The following is a 9,596-nucleotide window of genomic DNA, read 5'->3' as shown; positions in this document are numbered from 1 at the left end:
TTCTACTTCTACCTGAGATAATGAGCACAGTAGATCTGATGACACAAAGTGAACCTTCCTGTGCTAAACACAATTTTTGAAAATTCTTCCTTCCTTCTTTACCTTTGGAAAATGCAGTATTTTTCTGCATTTTCTGAGAGTGAATGCTTGCCATCCAACTCCACAATCCATCAGGATCTGTTCCTCATTAGGGGTTCAGCAGTAAGGTACAGAGATAAGAGAATGGAGAGCCATTCATTTATTTCTCTGCTGAAGTAACATATATGCTATCACTTGGAGTTCCTACAACCTTCACTTAGCAGTGCAAATCATTTCTTGTGCTTTATCTTCACTCTTTTAATTAGCAGAGCCTAAGGATTCCCCTTGGAATTCATGATCTTGTTCCTGTTGCTCCACCTAAGCTAAAAAGTTGTTCTCAGTAACCCAGAATGTAAATGATTGATCTTTTTTACTTTTTAAGTGGAATTAAATCTGCAGGCCCAAACAGCAAAGAAATGAGGCCTGGGAGTAGAACAGAACTGGAGACAAGAGCAAAGAAGGCAGCTTTGGTCAGCTCTAGAGCTCTTTGGTGATTCTGCTCCCTTAGAGTTCCTGCACAACTTTTACAAGAGCGTGGGAATGGAACAAAGGTTTGAATGTGTTTGGTGACCAAATTGCAGCAATGGCAAAAACACTGTTTATATCAACCAGATTCACCAAGTTCCCCCCAAAGGTGAATGGACAAGTGTGACAGAAACTCCTGGGCACCCTCCAGACTTCCAAACTGAACTGTCAGTGTCCTGCAGACCCTTCATTATCACCCAAAGGCACAATATTCCATAACATCTAAATTCAAGTAAAAAAGATTTCCCCTATAAATAATGTTTTCTTTTTTTCCTGTTACTGTTTTGCCTTTATGAAACATTTCATTCTTGGTTTTTCCTTTGATTCATATATGTAATGATGTATAAGCTTGGCTGTTCTTTATAGCTATTCTTCATTCAATGAAAAAGAAATAAAATGGTGCCAAACCATTAAAGCAATTTGAATTTACAAGGTGAGGCACCCCTCTAAATGATGAATGGCTGAGATTTTGATCTATTATCTTTCTTTTCCATATGAAATGATGACTCCATGGACAAATGAAAGCTGAAATGCTGCCAGTATGCTGCAATCATAGAATCCCAGGAGTTTTCTGTAGCAAAGGGTTTTGTGCCACCAAAGCAGATGGTTGTTCTTACTAAAACCATAAAAAGCTATAAAAGCCCAAGATAGCAATAACTGAAAAACAGTGTACACACAAGTGTTAAGAGTCACCTTCCCATTTACAAACATCAGATTACAGATGTTTTGGTAGGTCTTAAAAAAAAAAACCAGGCTGTGCTGTACTTAACTGAAGTTATAGGCTAAGTCTACATGGAAATCAGGAGAGGTCTGGTGGGAGTTACAAAGAATAAACAACGCTGTTAATTTTCTTTTTCTTTAAATTAACTTTTTCTCTTTCTTTTTGTTTCTGGTAAAGATGGATGTTCCTGGAATCACAAACAACCTACTTGCCTGTAATTCAGATGTGAGCACCTCTGAGAGATGAGAGGAAACCAAACTTGAAACCTCAATAGTGTCCTGTGTCAACCTTCCTCTGGACATCAGGGGCTCGTGGCCCTGCTGCATTCAGTGTCTGTGAGGACAAGAGGAACTTCAGCAAGTAGAATGGGGGAAAACTGTACAGAGCATAACTGAGATTATTTTCCTTTAATTGCATGCAATTTTAAATATTTCTTCTCTAAAAAAGCAGCAGACATCACCAACTGATGAGAGTGATCTGTACATTATGTTGCCCTTAACATCAGGCATAAATGGGGGAAAAAAATGTGTGGTGTGTAATCTCATTAGTGCTCATGTGAAGCAGACACAAATTAATTCCTCTAACACTATATTCAACTGTGAAATACAACTGTAGGGAATATCCTTAAACTGAAATAAAACATATACTAGGAGAGGTTTCTGTTTGCAGCATTGTCTCTTACTAATGAGTGTAAGAAAAGAAGAGCCTAGAAAAGAGGAAAGGAAAGCCAACTCTCCAGCTATTATCTTCTCTGCAGAGTTGACATACACAGGCTCATTATTGCATTATGTTTTATTCAACAAAATCACTTTAATGTTGCAGCTTAAATTGAATTCACTAAAGCATCTCTTGCCTAATGTGTCTCAAGTGTCTGCTTGCTGTTTGAATTTTCTTCAGAATTATGGCAGGGAATCTTTGGAAACAGCAAAATTATATGCAATCCACCAAACAATATGGCTGTAATGGGGTAATTGGCCTTCAGCGTAATTAAAGAAACATTCCCTCATCAAAGTAATTCTGCAAGAGACCTACAGGCTGCATTGTACAAATCATCCACTTAGTAAAATTCTTTATCTGATTTGCATTTAAAACCTAGTTATGCAAATAGACTTGCTCAGTGGATGGCAAGAAATGTAATGTCTTAAAAAAAAATTCTGGTGATTAAACAAACCTGCTTCTTCTCCATAAATCATGGTGTGTAATTGCCTTTTATTCACCTAGAAATATTTCAATTAGTCTGGTATGTGAGATCTTCTGGAAAAGGGAAATCCCTTTGATATGTACACACAGTCACACGTGGCATCCACTCTGGACATGACAGTTCTACTTCCCTGAAGTAAAATCACCCCAAAACACGAGAAGAGGCAAATGCCTTTTCTTATCTAATGACTTGTATCAGAGCAGAGGAATTACATTTCCCTTTTTGATCTGAAAGCTCTATTCCCAGTCTAAACTAAAGCAAAGGGCAGTGAAAGGTGACGTGTCAGTGAGAATTAACAATGCACCATGAAAAAGGCTCATTTCAACAAGGTTGAAGTTCACTTGTAGCAGATGGTAAAGTCCTATTTCTCAAACTACCTTTAGTCTTGAGTGTCAAAACTGGGGTAAGTCTCTAAAATCAACATGTAAGGTTTGCAAGAATTATTTGTGTTTTGCTACTGATCCGTAGCTACTAATGTTTCAGTTCACGTGACCTTGTGTCAAAACACATCTTTGGTTTCTTTCATTGCTCAGAGTATCTTTACTCCCTACTCCTATTGTACTTTTTAGTAGCAGGGATGGCCCACTAAATCACACTAATCTTTCTCCTAAACCCCATTTCAGCACATGAACTAATGCACTTTATACAAATCAGTGTATGAGGTCAAGCAAAGGAGATCGGTGAATGTCTCCTACACTCAAACTGTTTAATTTATACAAATAAATAATCAGTTCTTACTCCTCCTGGGCTCACCGTGTTCCAGTCACAGTATCTCATGGCTAACAAACCCTGGGACTGGCATTTGGGTCAGATCTCAAACTCCTTGTTTCAGCTGGCCCATGGCACGGTGTGATCAGTCTCTTCCTTAGGATTATTCTGTTGCTGGCTCTTAGGTGACCTTGGATCCAGGCTCAAACTGGCACCTTGTGTCTTAAGCACTGAGAAATCTGATTTTCTTTAAGTGTATCACGGCAGCCACTGTCTCTGCTGTGTCATTGTGCTCCTTCCCTGGGCCTGGTTTCCCTTGCTGCTCCCTGATGCATCTTTGAGATATCTCAGTGTAACACTCCCAGCACCTGGGAAATAGAGGCAAGAGAAAAAGAGCCACCAGAGAAAAGGATTTTCAAAACCTGTTTCAAACCTTAGCGCTGAGTAAAGAGGTTTTAAAAAGAGATCATTTGTAGTACAGAGCAAGATACCTCTAGTTTCCCAATTTATTGTAATAAACCTGTATATCTTTGAATAAACCTTTAGCAATGGGTGGAGTTTGGTGCAATCCTTGCAATGCATGAAGAAGATGCATCTAACAGTATTAGCAATGGTTAATGTTAATATTATTGTGGGTTTTTTAACTTACACTATCCATGGGAAGTTGGAAATAACACTATTTTTAATTATAATCTCTTTTAAACAGACAAAACTTAAAGGGTGACTCTCCTGTCACTGTTTCTAATCAGTCACCACTGAGACCAATAACTCCCCTGTGCCAGGATTGCCAGTGTGGGTGAATCTGTGTAACACCAGGGCTGCTCCTGGGAGAAAATTCAAAATTCTATTGTGTTCTTTTTAATTATAATTATGGTTGATTATGGGTTTATTTGTTTTAGGATCAGTGTTTTTCAGTATCTTACCCTAATTCCAAGTTCTTTCTTTAGTGAAGTCAATGTATTCCATTTTTTAATGCAGTTACTGAGTGACAACTGGGTAAATTAATGTAATTGGTCTGTAGAGTTGACCCACATCACATGTATTGCTCTGACTGGAACTGAAGTTTGCCATTTCCTGTTTACCACAGTTCCTCTGGAGCAGTCCTGTGGAAAATGCTTTTCTGACTGTTCATGCTATGAAGAAAATCCAACAAATCTCTCTAAGCTGATTTTTCTAGTGTATGTCTCCTCTTCAAGCCTCTGTAATTCTCTTATTCTACCTTCTCAGCCCCATGAATTCTTCAGTGATGTGATAGCTGTTTGCACAACATGAAACTCTGTTTCTGGGTTTATTCATCCATTAATTGAATATATTTTGAGTTTTTTCGCTGGGTTAGTGAGAACTGGCCACCTCTGTCTGCAAAGGCATCATTTGACAGCACTGGAAAATCTACAGTGACACTCTTGAATTCTTCCCTCTTGTCCAAATTGTATGTGAATTTATTTGGGTTTGCTTTAATAATTAAAGTCTTCCTTCAAGGGAAAGTAAAATAAATGAGAAAGAACTATTGCAAGAACTATTTTTAGTATTAATTCCTCAGGCCAGTTCAGTGACATGAGCAAATATATATCTTAAGGATGACACAGGATAATAGCTGTTGGTTTTCTATGTTGTTTTATATTCTGTAATCCAGCTTTAATTTCTAGGAATTCATTTACCTCAGAACAATTAAATATTCTTCTTTTAAATTCGGAGTTGAAATGCTTTTGCCTATGTATCTACAAAAAAAGGTGCCATGACTTTTTTTTCCTTAAAAAAAATTCCACAAATAGGATACATTGTGAGGTGTGTTCGTGAAAAAGGGCTTCATAGTTCCAAGGAAAGTACAGGAACTCAAACTATTAAACCATTTTGTTGGACAAATCAGTCTGCCACTTTCTCCTTGTCTTTACCATGGAAGATCAATTTAAAGAAACAAACAATAAACCAAAGGGATTTCTGGTGTTTCTTTCCTGTTCTTTGATGTGAAATATGTTCTCTGCTACCTTAAAAATGTTTCCTAAATGCATTAGAGAAGTACATAATTCACAGGGAACAACTGTTAGTGAAGTGAGAGTGGGGTAAATGCACCATGATATTTAAAATGTCTGATTTCCTATGGAATGAGAGATAGCACTGCTGGCAAAAGAAAAAGGAATCAAAAAATCCTTTTGTTCCCCCCCTTGATTTTGCTTCCCATTTTTTATCTCAAGACTGCAAGAGGTCATGGCAGAGAAGCAACCAAGTCTGCTTCCACAGTAGCCAAATTTCTGTATTCTATGGGCAAGATATTCCACAGGAGCGTAAGGTCTTGTATGCAATACATCCAAGAGATATGCAAGTACATCCAAGAGAACCAGAAAAGGCCCTCTGAAAAAAGACAGTGTTTCTTTGAAGGAGTGTCAAAGCTGGGGGAAGAACATCTGTTGGGAATTATTCACAGTACTGCTGGTTTACAGAGGAACAGAGCCAGACTTGGCTTGAGATATCGTCAGTAGTCAAGAACAGATTGAAAGAGCTTTATGCTACATATGATTCATTATCCTTCACACAGTTAAAGAGGAAAAGCAAACAGAGAAACCTCCCCCCCAAACAGCCAAACCTCCTCAACACCCTCCCCCCAAAATAATTCTAAGTGCCAAGCAGAGCTGAAGTTTGCAATGGAATATCTTACTGAGGTCTAGAAAGCTGCCTGTGAGGAACAGCGGTGGGTCATTGCTGGGCTATAAGTAGGACACATTCCAGATTTGCCTTTACACTTGTCACAATCTAAATGTTGGTTTTCATGAAGGCATGATCTGGGCACTGTGCAAATCCAGCTGCTCCCTCATGTCCACAGAGAAGGCTGGACAGGCGAGGAGTCAGGCCAGAAATACCATCTGACTGTGCCATCAGCTCTTCTGGCTTCCACAGGAAACTTGGAGGAGTTTTGGCAGAATACATAAATTCCACTGGTTTGGTACTTTCTTATGAGGAAACCCACTGTTGGAGGTAACATATGAACAGCCCTAGCCTTTGATTTTATTCCTTTATTGTCTTACTCAGGCACTGCCTTTCTTCAAATTGGATTGTACACTGCAAGGGAGCAGAGAACAGCGGGATTTGATCTACAAACAGTCCTGAGGCTTAGCTGGGCATGAGAGACCTGATGGGGTAGGTGGCATATGCAAGCCTAACATGCCTACTGAACTTGCAATTAAACGATATATTTTGATCTGGCTTACATTAACATAATACAAATAACACCCAAGTGCCCACATCTGCCAGCTCCAGATTGGTGTGCATAATCATGATTGCCTTAAGCTTGAAAACATTTAAGATATGGCAACCAAGAAAGTTGTTGTAGTGGTTTGAATCTTGTTTTCCCCCCAGAGGCTAAGAAAAGTGGTAACCCCCAAGGGGTGGAAACCCCTGAAAGTTTTGAAGTTCTGTCCAATGGGTGCTCCTGCAGAAATGTAAACATACCACAAGCAAACGGAAGAGAAGAGTTGTAGTTTGGGTTAGTTAGGTGAGGTGGCCATGTTGTAGGAGCCACGAGGAAGGGGCTCTGAGCCCCTCGGGGCCTCTGGGCCCCCCCTCCCAGCCCCAGTTGGGGGCTACAGAGACTTGGAACAGTGTTAAGCTGGACTGTGTGTCTGTAGCTGTGAGCTGGGGGATGTTTTCCATCGTGAGTGAGCAGAGACAGAGCAGAAGCGGCGGCAGCATCCAGAGGTTATGGCTGAAAGCCAACTGATAAGACCTGAACCAGAGAAGCAGCAGAAACTAGCAGCAGAGCTACAGAGTTCTGGGGGTAAGAACTGATACCAGACCCCCCAAAACTGCTTTGAGACCTCCTGAAAAGGAGGAAGATGATGGACTCTTACTTGAAAGAGCCTTGAACTGCAACATGCACTGCAGAGAAGAGTTGAGAAGCTCAGAGCGTCCTGGGAAGCTGGACTGGGACGGAGAGGAATGCAGAGGGGGTGACCTTGGCTCCCCCCTCGCACTGCTGCCAAGGTGGCAGCCTGAGGCAGGGCACAGAGGCCCTGCAAGGAGCTTGAATCTCCTGGAGATACCAGACCGTCACGAAGCCCCCTGTGCTCGTGATATGACCGTGGTGACAGCGACCTTTGTCTGGGGTGATGTAGCCCACAGAGGAAGACCCCTTTGCCTGCGTCAAGGGGCCGAGAGGAACTTGGATACTTCCCTTGTGAGTGCTGGCAGAAAGCCAGCCACAGCTGCTGCATGCATGAGATGAGGAGACCTGCTGCCTTAGAAGAGACTCCTGCTTTGGGACTGGAAGGGATCTGTCCTTCTTTCCCTCCTGGACTTTTATTTGGAGGGGAGAGGAGATCTGATCCATTGTAAATACTATATGTCATGGCAGAGATAGTTGTGATTGTGTGTATAATGTGTTATAGTATTTATTTGTACAGTCATTGTAATATATTCCCTTTCCCCCATTCTGAGTCTGGTTGTGTTTTGTCTGGAAAAACCCATCTCACATTGGGTTGAGATGTGGGAGGGGGGATGGAGCTAGGGAATTAGGATTTTGGGGCTATCTCAAACCATGACAGTTGCAAAAATATCCTAACAGGACAAGGTATTCTGCTGGTGGTAAGCTCCCATCCCTGGCTGGCTTGTACCTGGATGTCAAATGCAAATGTAAAGTTTTTAATTGCATTCTTAGACTTTCATGTCTTCAAGATCTAAAGAGCAGCTCATGAGTCGCTCTTGCAGCTCCTTATTTTTGCAGTGTGAAGGAATCCCACAAAGCAATTTTGGACTGACTGGTTGTAAAGCCCTGGGTTCAAGCCACAAGCTGCCCAGGTGGTTTATTCACATTTAAGACTCTCAAGAGTTTCCACCTAATACTTTTGCAGAGCCTTTGATACCTTGAATTTCTACAAAGAGGAAAAGCCACTGACTTTTTCCCAAGATACTCATTTTAATTTAGTGAGAAAACAGGCATTTTGGCAAAAGGTTCACAGGAGTAACAAACAACCAAGGAGAGGATCCCACAAAAGCAGCCAGCAAACATCAACACACAAAGTAGTAGAATACAACCCATTGGTTTTAAATTATCCACAAGAGATTAAGGAAAGAATAAGTAAGCGAATAAATAAAGTTGTGTGTCCTGGCTGTGCAACACCAAAATGTTGCTTTGGTTCATGAAGTCCCTGACATTCTCATGTTCTGTAGATGATCTGGGGATAGTTGGCACTGAAGATTTTCTTTTTTGTTTTGGTTTTATGTGCCTACTTTGTGTTGGCTTGTCAAGCCTTGTGCAACTTTGCAATGCCCTGCTATGGTCAGTCTTGATACACCAAGCAATGATCTGTTCTTTCAAATTCAGCATTAATAACGTTTTCTGTGGGTTTTGTTTGTTTTATTGTTATTGTGGGGGTTTGGTTTTGTTTGCTTTTTGTTGTTTACTTTTCCCCCAAAACAAAAGGCAGCCTCCCAAAATGTAATAAATAACTTGCTCCCAATTGAACTGGTCTTCTTTCTTACAATAGTATTCACATACCTAGAACAGGGAATATGGAGTGCTAGGTATGATCTAATTTAGTAGTAGAAATTGCCACCTCTTTTAAATTAATTATTGATTGGGGGAATTTGTGTGTTGAGATTTAATCAAGTTTGATGAGAGTAGATAACTTGAATCAGTTTGTTTGAATTTAAGGTATATAAAACTGATGCAAGGCATATTAGGAGTGGAACTTCCCCAGAGGAGCAACCAATATTTTCCTGGAGCTTGGAATTCAAACTACAACTCCATTTTACTGGAGTCTCTCAATGACAAAGTTTTATGTGGCAACAAAAATGTTGACCTTAAAAAAAATATAAGTTTAGCATTATCATCACTGTAGATAACTGGATATGTCTTGGAAATGATGCAGATATTATTTTTCACTGAGCCGCTGTCAGCTGAAGACTGAGGTTTAGCTGCTGAGTGGGGGAAAAATAGAGCTGCCTTTGAAGGTGGGAGCTTCTTTGTTCTCAGCAAGGAAAATACTCTGCCCAAGACAGAGTTTCCTGTAGGAAAATTGGGAGAAAAGTCTTCCAGTACTTTCATTTGAAAATCTCACCAATTTTTTCAAGTTAATTATTCTAAAATATTTAAATAATCCGATAATAGACTCATAAGTCTATTTAGAAATGATACCACAAAAAAGTTAAAGGTCTCATTGCTTTTCTTTTCAATCTTACTGTGAGTACTTGGGCTATGTGGTATTAATAAAATGCCTCTTTGCTCTGGTGATACCAATTATTCCATGGTCTGTGAGGTTAGACTATTAAAGTTTCTGATATTCTGAATTTTAATCCTATTAGCTTAGTCCCTGAAGAGTCATCTCCCTCCTTGGTGTGTTCATCCTCCATGTATTTCAAGAAGGTTATTGT

Source organism: Corapipo altera, unplaced genomic scaffold, assembly GCF_003945725.1.
Source record: "Corapipo altera isolate COAL_440 unplaced genomic scaffold, ASM394572v1 98, whole genome shotgun sequence".
NCBI classification, from domain to species: Eukaryota; Metazoa; Chordata; class Aves; order Passeriformes; family Pipridae; genus Corapipo; species Corapipo altera.
The sequence above is the reverse complement of the archived record's forward strand: the minus strand, read 5'-3'. Positions refer to the sequence as shown.